The 18730-nt window shown below is 41.3% G+C and overlaps 1 protein-coding gene across 3 annotated transcripts in view; it reads right to left on the minus strand.

Moving 5' to 3' along the window:
• Positions 1-18730, minus strand: part of LOC132909354 (uncharacterized) — a 38704-nt gene that overhangs the window by 18848 nt on the left and 1126 nt on the right. The window contains exon 1 of one of the 3 annotated variants that reach the window (XM_060964138.1): positions 1857-2046. The exons of the other annotated variants lie outside the window; for them this stretch is intronic. The gene's annotated coding sequence lies outside the window, so the exon portion shown is untranslated. Of the gene's footprint in view, positions 1-1856; positions 2047-18730 lie in introns of those variants that run through there. 3 annotated transcript variants of the gene reach the window in all.

Consider the following 18730-nt stretch of genomic DNA (forward strand, 5'->3'; position numbering starts at 1 on the left):
GGGACAGCCTCGAATTTACTAAGCAAACTTTTCGATAAATCAACTTTTTTGGCGAGTGTTCCACGTCTTTCGAACTTTCGACAACATCGGAAGTTTTGCCGATAGGCTGCTTAAAAGTTTTGTGTATTCTGGCCTGCTTAAATGCTTGAAATAACATGGATTGACTAGAGGACGTCTTTTAACATCTGCGATCGGTTTCCGATTAAAAACTACGTCGATGATAAATTAAAAGAATACGATGGCCGAATGCTCGCGTTTCAGCTTAAAACACGCCACTCACCGACGACAGACGACTATCATTCCGTTGATAAAACTTCTTTTGTCGATGAAGTTATTACCATTTATCGCAACTACAGGCAATTTCAATTTTTCCAACTATTCTGCTTTTTATCGAGAATTTTTCATGTTCAAAATACGCTTTTTTTCCGCGTCGTAACATCGTTGTTTAGTTAATCAGCAATAGGACAAAAATAGTCACGAGATAATTTCATACAACCTTCGATCCAGTTCCAACCGAACGACAGTACCGGAAGATTTCAAAGGAATTGATTATTCGAACGGAAGCCCAAGCAACAGCGATCTATCGTCACCAGTCGCGATAAAATCCACCGATCAACGAGTCACAGTTTTGCAAATAAGCAAGACGTGTCGTGCGTGCTTTCGCATGCAGATCGTGGCTCGTGTATGTGTACGGCTGAGTGCAAACGCGAACGTAGCGATAGGTGCGACTCGTATGCGTACATGCATCACTATGTGCACTCGAGCAAAGTTTATTTCGGTTCGTCCTGTAATATTAGACGTGATGCGAACATTCACACGCAGGATCTAGGAGGCGACGACTGAATCGGAAAACACCGAGTAAATACCGAGTAAATACTAGAATATTCGAGTATCCTAACTCTGAAAATAAGGTATCAAAATCGCGAGTTTAGTTACATCAATGCTATTTAATGAATTCAATGAACTTCCTGGAATGGAAGTTAATGACGAATGAAATATTTCGACGCATTAAAAATGATCGAATCGAGTTCGTCGCCACTATCGCAAGGAAGGTGTCTATCACGTTGCTCGAGTCAATACTCGAACAGTGTCGATCATCGACACCGAGATAACTTACGGTCAAATGTATTTCTGGCCGCGAATACTCTCGTACGCGAAGTCGAACACACGTATTCGGGACAGAAACCCCTGAATCGGTTCGTGTCGAATCCCGGAGCATGATATTCGCGGAGTACAATCCTTCTTTCTATCTGTCCGCTTCTAAAATTGTAACCTGGCGTACTACCTCGGTGTATTCGACCGATTGAACTCTTCCGTCGAGACTCGTCTTATATCTTCCGAATATAAATTCCACGAAGTCGTTATCTTATAAAGGCACAGTAAAACGAACAGAGTTTCCAAAACCAGATTAATACGAATGAAATACGTTTAATCATCGACGTTACATCTGAATCGTCTGAAATTATAACCCGAGTTATTCGTCAAACGTTTATCGGGTAGGAAGAATAACGGAAGCGAGATTAATTAATAAACGAACAAAAGGAGTTTCTAATACGAGGCAAAAGAAAGTCCACTGTGATCTTTCTTTTCATCAAAGCTGGTTCCTTTGAACCTCTCGATATCATCTTCATCAAAGCGCAAACGCGCCTCTTCCATTCAAATACAATGAAATATCTACGCTCCGTGACGCTACTCTTCCATTCAACCGCAGCTTTTAAAGGGTTAAAAATAAAATTGGCATCGACATACTACGTTTACTTTCCTAAAATTCACGCTCGTACCACACCATCACAAGCAAAAATTTACTAAACGAATCCCCACGAGTCTCGCGATAACATTCAGCCTGCCGAACTCACCCGATTATTCTTCTATTTTTCTCGCACTCTGTTCTATTCTAATTTCAAAATCCAGAATCCAAAAATACCAGGTTTCGCAACGGATAACTAACATCGTAGAGACACAGTACGTATAGAGTAAAAATCACGAACGCGAAAAAAGTTTGAACGATATGCAAAGCGCATGCATCGACAACATGCGTCGCTTGATCCCGCGACACCAACTGAATCGTACGATGATAGAAAAGAGAACTTCAAAGCGACGATACTGTCCCCTCGACAAGCTTATCGATAGTAGACTCTATACGGCCCATCTTACGAACTTAAAGTGATATCGAATAATATCGTTTGATGTGATTAACGGTTGATGTGAATAGAAATGCGGATTTATTTATTAGCGGGATTGATACACGATTGTAAATATAGCGACGCGGAATGATATAATTGATGAAATGATTTTTCAGTTGGACAATACCGGTTTATTTCGGATTGGGAGATGTCCAAGCGCGATTCTGATTGGCATGAGATATTGGCTTTCGGAATACGATCGCGATACGCTTTCCACAGGCTGTCGCTATCCCAGTTATTTTAGGCAGGTATAATATATTATATCGTTTGATTCGAGAGAGTTACGGATTGCACTAGATCAGTTCGACAGGTATACGAAGACGAATTGATCTCTAAAATATACAGAGTGATACAGAGTTGAATCTCTAAAATTCGGACAAGCAATTATGTTCGAAAGAAAATAAGAATTATTCGTGACTCGAATCTACGTTTAATCGATCGAATGCACGTGACCAGTGTTACGATCGAACGAGACACGTTCGCCAAACCGATTTCTCGCCGACTATGCAACGTTTCATTGTTCAAGTAGGCGTGTACTGTTTAACGCGTGCCAGGACCAACGCAATTTACGCTACTTACGTAAATCAACGTGAGAATACGCATCACTCGTAGCCACTCGTAATTCAGCAAAGTTTGTAATCGCGTAACTCGCACGTAGTCGATGTTCCTGGTAATTAGAGAACGCGCGTTGCGTTTTGTGAGGAGGAAAACATATGACTTACGAGGAGGAAGAGGAGGAGTTTCGCGCAAATATGACATCGAGAAGTTGAGAATTTCTCTTGGCGTAAAAGAGGACCACCCTAAGAGAGACGTGTGTATTTCGAAGCCATTGTATTTCCTATTGTTTGCTAGTTTTTGTTTGAATCACGGGGTCAAGCTAAAACCCTGGTGTCACTGGGTCAAACTATACCTTCCTCCTCGATGATGAGATTTAATTCGCGACTCAACGTGACTCTCTTTCTCGCTTTATGTCTCTGCCCACTCCCCTCTGACCGTAATTTCAATGAATCCTCCTCGCTTCGACGTCTCTCACTCCCACGTGACTATTAAGCGGAATAGCTGAATTGTGACAATGGGAAAGAGACGATGCCTGCGTGGAGGACTCGGGTAGTTCGTCGGTCCAAAATTCTCTCTGTCACGTTTTCTGTTTACAAAGATACCATATATCATCAGTGTTTTTAGATTAGATTAGGTTAATTTGTGTTTGCTGTTGTTGAAACTGCTTCGAGAACCCTCATTCTCGAATAACGAGTGTTCCGTATAAGGCAAGAGAACTCGATTGAGCCATTATTCTGCTCAATCACTAGCAACATTATACGAAAAATCCTCTCTTACACCGTACAATTTCGAAACCATAATGACGACCGCGGCATAAACTTTGCTACCTATGCATTAAACCTATCACTGTAATCGTGAGTACGGAACTGCTGTCGCTTGTAATTCCGTGAACGTGTACGAATCGTTTCAAGGAACTGGACTGTACAGTTCGTTCACAATTTGTTGCTGCATTTCAACAACCGTGCAATCTCGTTGGACGGTGCAACGCGGCCAGAAAACAGAATTGTTGTAAAGAATAGGACCGAATGCAGAGACGACGAGCTAGAAAAGCATAGCAAAAGTCGACGACGTCGACAGTCGAGTAAATTTTCGAGTTCAGTCCACGGATGCGCGTGACGCAGAAAGTCGTGACAGCCCTTTTGCCATTCCCTGGAGGGTTCCTCGACCACTCTCTACGAACCGATTTAATTATTCCACGAAGGTAAGCGCTTTGAGTTTTCCGGCAGCGGTCGCGAGCTGCGAACGGAAGAACAGCCCGAGCCAAATATATTTCTGGACGCCAGAAACGGCTCGACATTTTCTTTTCCTTTTTTTCCCAGCCTCCCTCCTCCTCTTTTCCCTCTACCGTAGTCGATCTCGTGTTTTTTTCTTCTTCGGAGCTTCGTTCTTCTTTTTTTTGTCTTCCTTCGAAAGTCTTTTTCATTGTTTTTCGACTTCTCTACATTCTTGTCGCACATCCTTCGCTCTTCCGTGTATTCTTCCTGTTACTAGGTCGTTTCACGAATTTCGTCGTCTTTTTATCGAAAGCTTTTATTACAGAAAAGCACCGTTCCATCGTCAACGTTTTCATTCTTTCTCGCGTAGAAACTTTAGAAATATAGTTTGAATGACCGAATTCATCTTTTCTAAGTCTAACTTATCAAATCTCTAACTTAAAATTTGATCAAAATTTTTCTCCTGGAATTATTTCTGTCCTTCGATTTATAGTGTGCGACTATTGGAATTCATAAAATAGTTTATCAATTCTTCTGAAATTCTTGTATCAAAGATGGAATACTGGTTGATAAAACAGACAGCTGATAAACAATATGCTCTCAACAGGTCAAGAACTATACGTCGCTAAGTGATGCAAAACACAAAAAAAAAAACGAGAGAGCATATGAAACGATTTGGTTTGTTCCTTTTCCCATTCGACTAGGCTGAGAAAGATGTTGAAAGAGGAGGAGATAAAATATACGCGGCATGTCGTCTATTCTCATTCCAGACTGGCGTAGTCCTTGTCGTCTTCGTCGTCCTCTTGGTCGTTCACGACCAGCTGTTCTTGTTGCGAGACAGAGTTAGACGGCTAATCCGCTATTAATCGAAGCAAATGCCCTGACCTCGCGATCTACTTGCCCGCTCGTTATTATTACTCCCTGGAGGATTTCAAGACCGCGCGGTTTCTCCGGGAACTCGTTAACAGATCGTTCTCCATGGCTTTCAATTTCTTTTCCCTGCGTTCCGTCCGGCGCTCGAGACCCGCGCCAATTCCGCTTCCTCGTTCCGCGTTACGATGTCCAGTAACGCGAGGTATTCTTCTGCTCCAATGGGATTCCTTGGTTCCTTCCGATATCGACACGATTCCTGTAGCCTACAGTTTCATTCTGCAGACAGAGAAGCTGAGTCTTCTTAGAGCATCGACCTTTCAAACGAATCAAAGAGGAGCGAAGAGTTTCATTTTCTCGATCTATCGACTCTCGATGAAGAAAAACACGGCTCTCTTCTGGTCGAGAGATTGGTAATTCGATGGGAACGTTAAGAAGAAATTAATGAGAGCCGCGCTTTCACTTCCTCGCGTCCAGAAGCTGATAGATAATTCTTGGCTATTAATTCTGCCAAGAAAATCGATGAGGATATTACGGAGGTGTTTACGGAATGAAAAGTTGAAATTTCACTTCTACTCTGACTTGATTCTGCGTTCCACGGTATCGAGAAACTAACGTTCCTTATCGTAATTTCTTATAAGAACGTTCGACCAGGTCTCTTTCGCGTGTCATTTTTCGCTTGTTACAGAGAATTCGCACGTGGCACGGCAAGCGTCTCGATTTCAGCGAATTAATCAACTAGCACGTGACGTCTCGTTTTTGCTACGGGCAGTGTCGTATGTTTCTCATTTACGATTCAATAATTACCGAGAAATACGGAGCTTATCCATGCCGTGACGCAACGAGATCGCGTTATGTAATTCGTGAATCGTGAGCAAAGCGTTGCAACTATGAATTTTTATCAACCAAGAGGGTCGTCGACTGAAAGAAACGAGATAGCAATGGTACGCGAATGAACTCTGAGTTCTGTAGTCGGTTTTTAACTGACAACGCAACAAGACTTCGTCTTTATGAATTTTTATGGCTTTTGTCAATTGATCGATCCTCTCGTTTTTACACAATTCCTTATAGAATAACAATCGTACAAATTCTAGCCAAGATACAAACGAACACAATTGTAAAGAGGAATAATTTTCAAAGAGCATCGTTCGCTTATAGCCAGACTTCCGTTTCCACGTTTCTATATATTCACGGTGCTATTTTCAGCTCGCGCCATATATCATTCTTATGTCGTGTATCGTAGTAACGGGCAACATGCGTAAGAACTCGCATAATTCGTTGTTTTCGTTCAGTCCTCGTGGCTCGTGATCGCCTAACCTACATACTGCATCATCTAATCATCCGCTAATTGCCAGTCGAACGAGGAAAAAGATGACGATCTCCAGGGACCTATTTCAATTACGTTTTACATTTGAATAGAACGCAGGTGAAGGCAATAAACAATCGAACGTAACGAGAATCGAAGGTCTCAAGCAGATTGCACATCACTTTCCTGCATCTATTTTCGCTTATCGGTCTGTCGAAGAAGAGGAAAAATTTTAAGCATCGGTTTTTATAATTTGGTCACGTTCCAAGTATGTAGCTTCTATATTTATCGACCTATCGTATAGTTAATTTAAACAACTTATCTAATATGGTATCTTCTTCAAATAAATTTTAAGTACAATAAATAAACACTGTATAGTTACGAAGGCGAGAGTAAATCTTGGAAATTATCAGTTAGGTGTATTCTTTACGTACTCGGATTATTTTGTGATAAACAGTAAATTCCACTCAGCAGAGAACGCTCGTAAATCTCGAAAAGAATCTAGTCTCATTGGTTGTGTTTCAATTCGGATCTCGAATAAGATACTTAAAAGGTAATTGACATTCTACGTGGGTCGAGTTATTCGAAAAATGCCGAATTTATAATTTTCGTCATTCTACCAAACATCGCCTCTTCCGACTTCACCTAATTGGGAGGCAACGAAGTCGCGCGGATCATTAATTAATCCCACGTGAATGTGATGTGCGGCTTTTTCAAAATTGAAAACCTGTTTCCTTTACGTCGTTTATCATCCGCCTCCTGATGACGCTCTAATGATGCGTAGCGTAAAAAAAATACAAGCAATCGAGCAGCCTGAACGTGTCCACGTCGGATACATTCTCTCGCCTAAACTTATTTATCTGACGCGAGCGTACAATTTTCTTTGCTATAAGTAGCTATCGAGTTATGGCACTGTTCTTGATTGACTTTCTTTCGGAACTATCACAATCTTTTGAAGAAATCATCAACGTGTAAGCGATATATCCTATACATTCGATAAGATTGAGAGCTCAAATAAAATAAAAACGAGGACATTTCCAGAAATATATAGAAATATTCTGGTGTACTTTAAATATTTCAACGCGTCAAGCCTAAATTAATTAGAGTTTCTATGTGAAAAGAAATTTTTCCAAGATCGAGTCGACGTCAGACGAAGCCAGGAGAAAGCAAAGAGGCACGTCTAATCTGGCGCGCGTTCACGGTCACGGAGTTCTAAGCCGTGGATGAAAAGAGCTTTTTAGCCGGCTATTCAGTCGGTTCAGCGACGGTACGCGAAAGAAGAAAAAAAAAAAAAGAGAGAATACGCAAATTGAAGGGGCACCGGCGAGCATAGATACCTACGTGCGCGCGGATCCTCATCAGTCGTGTCTAGCCACGCCGTGGAGCGATGCCATAGGATGTTTTATTAGCATTTCCTAGAATCTCTATTTACAACTTCGGCCCGGATGCCTCGAAACCAGCTTGGATTCAGCGGAAAACCAGATTTCTCGCGAGTTGACTTTTCGCGAGGCGAATCCCGAGTTTGTTGAAACGACGAATAGGTGGTTTCGGGGTCTACGAAGATATTGATGGATGATGGATGGGGCATCCGCGGGAAATTGCAGTGATTTCATCGAAGATTGATTCGTGTCGCTTTATGCTTGGAGTCTGACGCGGTACATTTCGAATACAGTATAGCATAGCTTCGTTTATCCGAATCTCATGGGAAGCAAATATTTTACGTAATAAAAATCGATTCTACCCACCACCTATGATTTTTCGTTCATTCAATGAATTCAATCGACAGGAATTTGTTTAACAGGTTCGCTGCTATTAGAATACAGTTAGCTCGTCGATGGAATACTATACTCTTTTCGTCAAATATGTCCTTATCTTGAATAATCATGATTATTCTAATACAATTTCCACTATTTCGTTTAATTTTCTAGTGAACTTTATCGAAACGCACGCAAAGTAGTATCGGGTAATCGAACGCTAACTAAAATTGTATTACAACGAAGAGCTCGGCGTCAAAGATGATCGAAAACTTATCTCGCAAATTATATTCTAAATTCCAAGCACAATTCTTACAGTACACATGTGATCTAAATTGCTCGAAACAAATTGTTAAAATCACTACATTAGAAATGGCGTGATGCGTAGGGGAATGTGTATGAGTGATAGACGAAGATATGGATATTTTAAAATATTTTTGTAAGCCAAGAGAAATTTCTAGACCGTGAAATTTAATAAATGCATTACAATATATATTATTAGATTAGAAATAGAAAAATGTGTCCCCGTGACATTTCACGATTTCTGAGATCCCGAGTTAAAATATCGAAACGAGGGAAGATGAGGAGGATTTCGGAAAAAGAATTTTTTCCGAGAAACTATCTACATAACGGAATTGGAGCGTCGAAACCGTGAAACGACACGTGAAATGCAAACTGATGGGGGAATTTTCCACGGAATCTAATTGACGAAGCGGGACAGGAATTATCGCGTTTATGCGAGGGCCTCGTCGAATACGAATGTTCGAATTACGGAAACGCGGCCCCTATGTGCCCTCTTCGATAGGTGGCCTCGTGTTTATGAATGAGATACATTATGCATGTATCAAGTGATGCGATTTATGTACGATATCGTCGCCGACCACCTCTCACTGACAATGAAACGAAAAATCTACAAGTTCTTCAACCTACGTCGTGAAAGTTGCCATAAAGAAAAATGATAAAATTACATTTTTATCTCGTATACTTTTTCCACTTGTTTCATCAGCTGAAATCACATGATCGTTGCTTAACAGTCAACGCTAGAGTTACCAAACTTATCAAAAAGACAGATTTCGGATTAAAATTAATTTCAATGTTAATTACAATTATCTATGTCCAGTACATCGCTCATCGATATTTCTGCTGTTAACGAAATTTAATTTAAGGGCCATAAGCTTTCCAATTACAAGAGAAATAAAATGTTTATTTGTTATTTGTTTTACGTCGTCTATTTCGTTGATTTTTGTTCGTGCAATTCATCAAACTAATGGCATCTTTGAAGAGAAGATACGCAAGAAGCTTTTCACTTCGGAATGACTCACTTGTTACAACGACATGGAACTCGTCGTTCCAACGAGCAAGTGTTTTGCTTGGTGGAATACCAGTGGAAATCAGGCCGAAAAATTGTCGGCCGGGCTACAAGGGGAGCATTGAAGGAAGAACGGCACGAAAGGAAGCAACAAGGGGGAAAGCTAATAACCGCGGAGGATCCAGGCCTGTGATTAATGCCCCTCTAAACGACACATCGCGTCTCGATTGCAGATGTAATCGCTAGCAAACCGGATGTAACGGGCCTCCGTGGCTGCAGCTTTGGTACATCGATCGATTCGAAAATGCAGGCACGTGCAATTGTACGCGCTTTGCAAACGTAACGTAACGATTGGTGGTGAACGCGTGGGTCGTAGGTGAACGCACGGGCTTTGCGCAACGATTATCTACCGATTTTTCACAAGAAACCGACGAAAGAACTCGTTCGACGAATATCGAGACCGTGAACCTCTTTCTGGCCTTTCTGGCATGCGCCAACAGGCCTCGTATAATACGATTAGTCGGTCATTCGCTGAATTATCGATTCTGGTCGAGTACCTATTTGCTTGCAATAGAGATCTTAGATGGCCATCTGAAAGCATATTAACCACACTTAACGCAATTAGGCCTCGATAAACGAAGAAACTAAAGGAGAATAGAAAATACCTCCAAGTTATACGAGTCACTCAGAAGCTATGCTGATCAACTCTATAAATTACCAAAGAGGAAAAAGTGATGAAGTTATTTCTCATCGTTCGAAATAAAAATAATTTGAAATATAAGTAGTGGAACAAATAAGTGAACTTCAATTATACGAATCGCTTGTTCTGCGATAACATCAAATGAGCGAATTTCTGCCGTACGAAAACAATATGAAGATTGATCGCGTTGCAACGTGGCCATTATACGAAACCATCAAAGACCCTCGAAAACGAATCATTTGTTTGACGAACCTGAAGAGACAATTTCTGAGCATCGTTGTGGCAACGGTCGAGCAGCATGGAGGAGTTCGTACGTCGACCGGAGCTCGGTGACCTTAATAACCTCGTTGCCTGTTCCCGACGATCAATTAATTACCGCCTAATTGGCGTTAAAGCGCCGGTATCGTCGCGATAAACCTGTAACGCTGTAAGCAACCGGCGACGTTGTTCCCCATCGCCGTTAACGAAAACCATCAGCGTCCAGTTCTCTCATTCGCTGTGAAACAAAATAACGTCCTATATCTTCAAGGATTCAATAGCGCAAAGATAAAAAAGGAATATTCGAATTTTCGGTAAAATTTTCTAGAAAAATCCTCCATCGAGAATAAATTTTCTAAGAGAAATCATAAAGAGAATGCTGTTGATCGTGATTGGCTAACAGCGTGACATCGTAACTTCTCCACTACTCTCGCTTTCTGATCATGGAGACATCACTTTTGCTTGGACGAAAATCTGTGACTCGACCAAGCAGGAATGCTCATTCATATTTTCATGACAACTAAAAGAAGCAAGAAATTTTTTCTTTTGGGTATTTTATATATTTTGGCATGCTGTGTGCATTCCATGGGTAATTGCATCTTTAAATTTTCCACAAGTGCACAAAAATCAGCATTGAACCGATCATCGATAAGGACAATTTTCCACCACCAAAGGGACAAATATTTTATTAGAAGATAGCAAAGTGACAATTTATGGGGACGAAGGAACCACTATAACTTCCCTTCGAGTTAACGACGATCCGATTCTGCCCCCGAAAAGAGAGGCGGTTCTCCCTTTCGTGTTCCCGCGGGCAACGCGGCGCGCGGCCACGCGGTCTCATTGCCAAATATGGCTGGCCGCGGTATTCTTAGCACTGCTCGAGCCCGAACGACACTCGCCGGAGCCGGCCGAGCGGACTGCTTCGTTCCTCTCCGCGTTCGCGGAGACGACACGACCGCCTCGGGTGAGAACCGATGCGATAGAACTCCAAGACGAAGCATAAACGAGTCGGATAAAGCCACGAGGAGGGAAGATACGGAGGCAAGTGGGATGATAAGGAGCATCGTGGCTGAACGAAAAACGCGAAATAAACGATCGCGTACTAGAGTAACTCGGGAGAGATGACAGTTATCCGACTGCAACTGAGGATTGGAAGGATAACAGGTTGGATAAGAGAGGTTTATGCACCACGTTGGCTACCGATCATTTCTGAAACGATTATAGTGCCCGATGCACGGAGAAACCAAATTCTGAACGTGTTTTCATATTCCATTGCGATATCTAATTCTCATTGAGATCGACTGGAATCGAGATACGAAGATGAAGACCACAGTTACGAGAAGAATAAAGAGGAAACAAAGTACATTTTCCACGTGATTTCACGTTATATAAAAAATCAGCAGCATACGATAGTATTCGAGCTATGACGCAAATGGTCTTCAAGAAAAGCGCTTGCTAGGTTAAGGAACGATTTCCCGTGTGTACTTCGAACTTAGTATTCGAGCAAATAAACCCGTGAATCGGTCAATTTCATCGGAATCGTTCCAAAGAAGGACGAGAGAAAGGAGTCGAGTGTGACGATGGAAAAGGGCCAATATTTTCTTTCCCAACCACCCCACGATAAATCAATATTTTAATCGAGCGCCCGGGGAAGCCACTTCCCGTTTGTGTTTTCTATAGTCCGACTTTTCCACCAGGAAAACGGAGCTACGGAATTCTTCGAGCGCAAAATGCGATATTTCGTATAAACGACTGCCGATCAACGTTATTTTGGCAGTGGAAGATTAAGAAGAAAGAAAATTCATGCTTGTGAAACGATACGCAACCCGACCCAACAAACATCTAATTCAGATACGTCGAGCAATATTTAATAACGCTCGGACATAGACGAGCTGCTGAAGAGACGCCAGGAATCGTTGTTATTTTCGGATCTGTATGCTGTGTTGCAGCGTCCACTTGCAAGTGGATTCATCGAATTGCACCGTTTCCTTTGCATCCAAGAAAATTGTCGATCGATCTCTGGATCGTCGGATACTCGCCACAAGACCCGGATACGGACACGTTTAGGTTCGTTTGTTCGACAGACGGTGACCACCTAACTAAAGTTCAAAGGATACCTTTCGTCGTCTACAGGGTTGGCGCGCCCACCTTCCGATTTCTGGGTCAGGTCAGAAGGGTGTGGTGAATGCTTCGAGTGCTGATCACTCGATGATTTATCGAAACGAAGGCTGCAATTTCATTAGACACCGTAGACCTTCGCCGGTGATCACCGGTTACGCGACTTTCCGTGGGAAGGTGCAGCTTTTTCCCTCCAAGGCTACGTCAACCTTTGTCTACAATTTCCTGAACCGTTTTCGTCTATCGATCCTCGCAGAAACTTTGAAATATCTTCCAACGAAACACCATTGATAGAAATATAGCTTTTCTATGGATGGTTTAATAAAAAAGACACGAGGTATTAAATTTTGAATTTCACGAGAAACAAATACATTTATCGTTTGTTAAAATAAAATATCGTATATATGTTGATATCTTCAGCTCTTAAATACTTGTTATTTTAAACATCACCTACAATATGACAAATCGCAGTTGTTCATTAAAACGTTACGACTCTGACTGTTCGTTCCTCTCAATTCCTACGCGCCTTCCTTCGGTAATACGGCCGGCATTTCTAACTCTTCGCACGTCCTTGTCGCTCTTACACGCGTCATAACTCGCGCGTTCTCGTGAATGAATTTCTATAACTCTATCGAATATGTGTCCAGCGTCGCAAAACCGAACGTCCCGCGAATGCAAAACGCTCGAAAGTAACCTAGTCGAACTTCGTCAATCTGGGTCAAACGTTTGCCAAAATTCATCCGTACTTTTCATCATCTTAAAAATCTCTTGATCGTTCGAGCGTTACAGGATCGTGAATAAAAAGAGCTCGGGATTGTTTTGTCTTTTGACGAAGATTAAAGAACAAAATGGACAAACCCAGGGAAGAGTGAATACAAGGGTGAAGAAGCAAACGAACTTGCGCGAAAATAAACAAAGGAAAAAACCGGTGACCGTACAGGAGAGAGAACGAGGAAGCGAAACAAGCGTAGGTCGATAGAAGTGGTATGATAGGAGCAAGGTGTAAGGTAGCAGGTTGTCAGGGCAAGGGAAAGAGAGAAGGAAAAGAGGAAAGAAGATTGGAGGAAGCGAGAAGACCGGGCCACATAAACGGCAGTGAGAGTGAATGGATCGATGAGACCGTCTCGACGCAGCGGGCGCCATCGCCAAAACATCGTCGGGCCAAAATGTCAGCGTTCATCGATCTTTGGGATTAGCTGGTCCGTAATTTGCCAAATTGCAGTGTCATTGAGCGGTTGATGAGCTTCCTTAAATTGCTAAAAGCGGAGCTTCGCGTTCTTTGATGTTTACGCGAAAAACATTTAAACTTGCGTCGAGCATTGAGTTGGAGAAATTTTTCGACTCTCAAACTCTAATTTCTTAAAATAATCTGTTTATCCGGAAGGAAACAAGATAGGAATAGATTGAGAGGTGTATACATGAGAGAGAGATAGAAATTTTCTAACAGTACGATCGAACGTGTTGCGTCACCGATATAGAAACGAGTACATATTTCGTTGCACGTCTGTCATGCATTGAAGCGAAGACCTTAGAAGACGGTGTACTGTCAGCTGCCGCGATTATGAGCTATGCTTACTGCCAATTTATCTTGTGCCGTGATCACAATGCTATGCTTGCATACTCGAGGTCGTTGACCCAGCCGAGATACGATATTTCCATATGGTTTTTCATCGTTTCCATGCGTATTCGGCTACGCAAGATCAAACCACGTTCAATGTAACATCGCGCTTATAGACGAATATCTACGATCGTACTCGTCCTAATTGCCATTGATTATTCAATGCTCGTTCTATAAAATTATTTATGGCCACGATAATTCGATTTGCTACATCAACTAATACCTTCTACGTGAATAAATTTGCAAACACTATCGATCATCCGTAAAAGTAGATTGTCTCGACGGAAGCTAAACGAGATCAGCCTTTGTCTTTACACTATAATGCCATTGTATCATGTTATAATACCTCTTTGTGTCTCATGTAGTCGCAAAGTGCCACGGGAAACGCATTACCAACGTATAATAGAATCCCTCGAATGCTGGCTCTGCGTTTTCCGCAATTAGCCAAACCATTAAAAAAAGTATCTAACGAGAGGCCAATGCACAAAGTGGCTACCACAGAGAGATTTCGAAGCAAGAAAATCATCAGTCGAGGAATGGTTCTTGACGATTAGAGGCGAGTTTCTTGTCGGTAAGCTCGATTAAACCACTTTGTGTGACGACGACACAGTGGAGCCGTACACGCATGCAAAATAGCGCGAATCGTCGGACCTCTTTGATCTAGAAAGTCCATGGGAACTCGACCAGAACCGTTCACTTTCGCGATTTCTACGCCACAGAATCCCTCTCTCTCTCTTTCTCTCTCTCTCTCTCTCTCTCTCTACCCTTCTACCTACTCACGTGCAACTGAAAAATCACAGGGTGGCACAAAAGTTATACGGAAATCGGACCACATGTACTACCATTACCTTCTACAGAAGTCTTCTATAGTTTCTAATACACCTATTTTTTTTAAACTGCTAACCCTTTCACAATGTAACAAGATCACGAGAAATTCAGAATAAATTTAGAAAATGACTATTTCTTCGACATCTTGACGTCATACGCAGAAAATATGTACATGTAATACTATCCACGACAGCTTAAGCTATATCGTAGAAGGGTCAAAAGGGCATAGTAAAAGAATAAAGAACTCGGAGAATAGTTACGTATGTCTTTAGCGTGAAGACTTCTTGCATTTCTGCTATCAGATAAACAAAACTACTTTTAACTTCTTATAGAAAATAATAATAATAACCGTGACACGTATGACATTTGACATTTCATGTCATATAGATGCGAGAATAATAGCAAGGTACAACAAAGAATTACTCTACTTTACTTTTGTAAGAGGTTGCTGCCAATGAATCAAACAAGACACACCTGATATTGAAATAACAAGACGGAGTCTTCACGATGACTCGAGGCGCAAAGATAACATTGTCCGACTAATTCCTCCTCGTTGGTCCGATGACATAATCGACCACTGTGTGCAATAGTGTGCATGCAAATCGTGGTAGTTTCTCGACGTTAACGCATGCCACTGCCCACGGAAGCGCATAATTAATGCAGCGGGACTATTGCAAAATCAAGGAAAAAGGGTTAGCATCGAAGACGAGTAATTCGACGGGGAATGAACGCGCGTGATGTAACCGCCTGAAATGACCATAATCCCGTATTCGTCTTCCTTCGGCCGATTGCAAAAGAAACGCTCGATTCAGCCTGTGTACGATTATTTCTTCACCACAGAATCGTTCAAAAGCTTCGGGAAGTAAATAGCCAACGAATAAAACAACAAGGCTGGATTGTAAGGGATGTTTTCGTCGAAAGGTACGTAAAAGAAGCTGGGAACATTGAGACAGCCGAACAATGGTAACGAGGACGTTGGCTGCTATTCAAAAGACTCGTTTCTTCGTCGATCAGCTGATCGACGAGAAACTGGGACCTCTACGTTTAATTGCCAAAACTATACTAATCTTAATTATTACCAATTTGTTTATCGATTAGTTAAATGTTACATCTCATCTTGATAGATTGTTGTCCGATTGTTCTTCATCAACAGCTTCTCTCGACGCTATTCTCTTCCACATTTTGTAAAAGTTCTATCTTTTGTAAAAGGTATAGAAACTTCGCTGAATGTCTGTTTAACTAATATTTCCATAGTCTGCGATATCTTTGAAAAGATCGCGAATATCTTTCGAAAATATAAAATAACTTATCGTTAGAGATCATGAAAGGCTGACGAATCTTCTTGGTGGATAAACTGTTTATGGCAACATCCTATGCAAATTTCTCTGTGAAAGCAGATCGCGCGAGCAAGATTTCGTGATGAGAGATCATCCATGGGTGCCATTCGAAATTAATAGTCAGTTTGGCGCGTATCTGACCTAAAAATTAGCGTAAATTTCGCGAAAGCGGCTTACACGTTCCAACCAGGCGTGCTCGCTCGTCGCTCTTGAGTAGCTCGCTCAGCGTTTTCGCGACTTGAGTGGCCACACGAGCCTTTCAGACACGAACTTTCAGAGAGCAGACGAGGAGCGGGGTTGAGTTGGGGAAAAGGAAAAAAATAGATTCCATGCGAAGAGAATCAGTGGGAAAAAGTCGCTCGTAAGAGGGATTCCTTAACCACCCTTGATTTCCATCCACTTCTGGCTAATTGACTCGACTCCAGACCGCTTTCAGCCTCGAATTACTTCGAGCATAAAGGAAACGAGCTTTCCAAATTTCTCAGACACTCTTCAGTCATATTTCTTTTCTTTTTTTGCTTGTCGATAGACGGATCAAACTCGAGGACAAAATCGGAAATTAAATTGTTTTCTCGTTTAATCTCCACCGAAAGAAAAAAACAAGGGAAAACCGATCGAGAAATGAAAAGGAATTTTTCAATGGTAGAAGCCAAGTATTTACGTGGTGATTTTATCAAGACTGAACAGAAAGCTTCGACTATAGGCGCACAGGATAGCCGAAGCGTTGTGCATGAACGCTTCAGCAACGAAGAATTCGCGAATCTGGGACAGTTTGATCGATAATGGCGTAAACCTGGCCGCGGCAATTCCAGGAATGGCAGCCTAATTGGATCCTCCTTAAATAAGTATTTCAATCTACCCGCAGCCCGCCGTTCTCTCAAGGCACGTCGCTCTTTTCGAGACGAACAGCCGTGCGAACGTTTTTTCGAATCCTTTCGAAAGGTGAAACTTTTTAAACCTACCAATTAAGCAATATGAACTAATTAAAAACAACGTTTTAAACTACAAGATAATCCATTTATAAGTTAATTAAAGAAACTTTTAAATACCCGTGGGTTGATCAGCCATGGAAACAAGAAGAGGATCACATGGAAACAAAAATTCGAGGATTTTCAAGAGACGAAGAGAAACTTCGTACAAAAGGGTGGAAAGTGACGATGAAGATGCAAGTAGGTGGATATTACAACTATTTAAAATAGAACATAAAAATGACTAGTACCCTTTTGAAAAGTATCATAGGGTTTGTTTGCCCGGGTTCTATTTGGATTTCGCGAGCCACTCGTTCAAGGTCACACGTCGTCCGCAGCATTCATAGTGATGCACTAGCGTGCATTCTGCACCGACAAGAATCGATAAACCACAGCAAAGGGATTAAAACCTTCGCTATGTATCTCAGAACCAACAAATTTTCAACCTCGCAACTTTTGTATCGTTTTTATCGTGTTTTTTATCTAAACATTTTCCAACGTCAAAACTAACCAACGTATTCATTTGAGATTAATGTCTGCTCGTTTGCTATTCAATCGTTTAATTTCTGTCGAGAAAATTTCGTCAAATTTTTAAACATATTAATGGAGAATTTTACATGCAACTTCACGTCCCGTTCCAAACCATAAAAAGTTCCCAACTTTCTCCCTTTTTCTCCCCTTTCCAGTGACGTGCAACTACGCAACGTGGTTAAGCTACAAGAGCATGTAATTTACAGAAATAATTACCGTATCCCTCGAGGAAAGAGATAACACAACCCCTGAATGATTCACTCCTATCAATTTATACAGTAAAGAATCTTCTCGCGGTTATTTGCGCTGTAAAATTGCTTTGAACTTGTTAATCCCTTGTTAATGAATTAAAAGAATTAATGTAACTTAAAAATGCTAGAATTAAAAGAACGATTTCTTTTTTAGCTAAATTTCGTTTCGAAGCGCCAATAATTTTTTATTCATCCTCGTAATCTATATTCGAATACTACTCAAGTAGAACAAAAAAATACAAGTTTTGAACTGAGAGAACGGGCGGTCTGAAAAATATTTCTGTTTCAGAAGTTATATTGAACTCAGTGCAGAATGTTACTTTCACAAAACAGCGTTCACTTCGCGGACAAAGGAAGCTAAGTTTGAGTTGTAGTTTTGAGTTAATTTACAGGTAAATTAAGTTAAAGTTTCAATTAGATTATCAAATTTCTCAAATTTGGATTACAGTTTTGTGTTAAATCTCAATTAAGTTAGGTTAAAACATTCAGTTAGGTTAGAGAATAGTTTAAACACAGAATTGTTAATTTTAGACACGTCTAGTCGATTAGGCACTATCATTAATAAAGATGTAGGAATCGATTTAAATTTTTTGATGACCTAAAATAAAGATAAATCTTTTCTCCAAACTTATAATGGGGGAAATGACCTTGAATGATTCAAAGATTTACACGGAGCTATTGAATAAGCACTAAGTAGTAGTTCCAGCGATCACGTGACGAACATTGCTCCGCGGCACGTGCACGTAACAACAAATCGGAAGAAGCAATGTTACGTCACCGATACACAATCGCGTCAGGTACGCAATCGCGAAATTGGTTTTGAGTAGCAAGAAGACACCGCTCAGCTGGAGTTACGTTACGAGAGAACGAAGAAGCCCTACGAATGAAAATTATCCAATGTTCATTACATGCGCGAGCCTCACGCGC

The sequence above is a fragment of the Bombus pascuorum genome, chromosome 7 (assembly GCF_905332965.1).
Source record: "Bombus pascuorum chromosome 7, iyBomPasc1.1, whole genome shotgun sequence".
Taxonomy (NCBI): Eukaryota; Metazoa; Arthropoda; class Insecta; order Hymenoptera; family Apidae; genus Bombus; species Bombus pascuorum.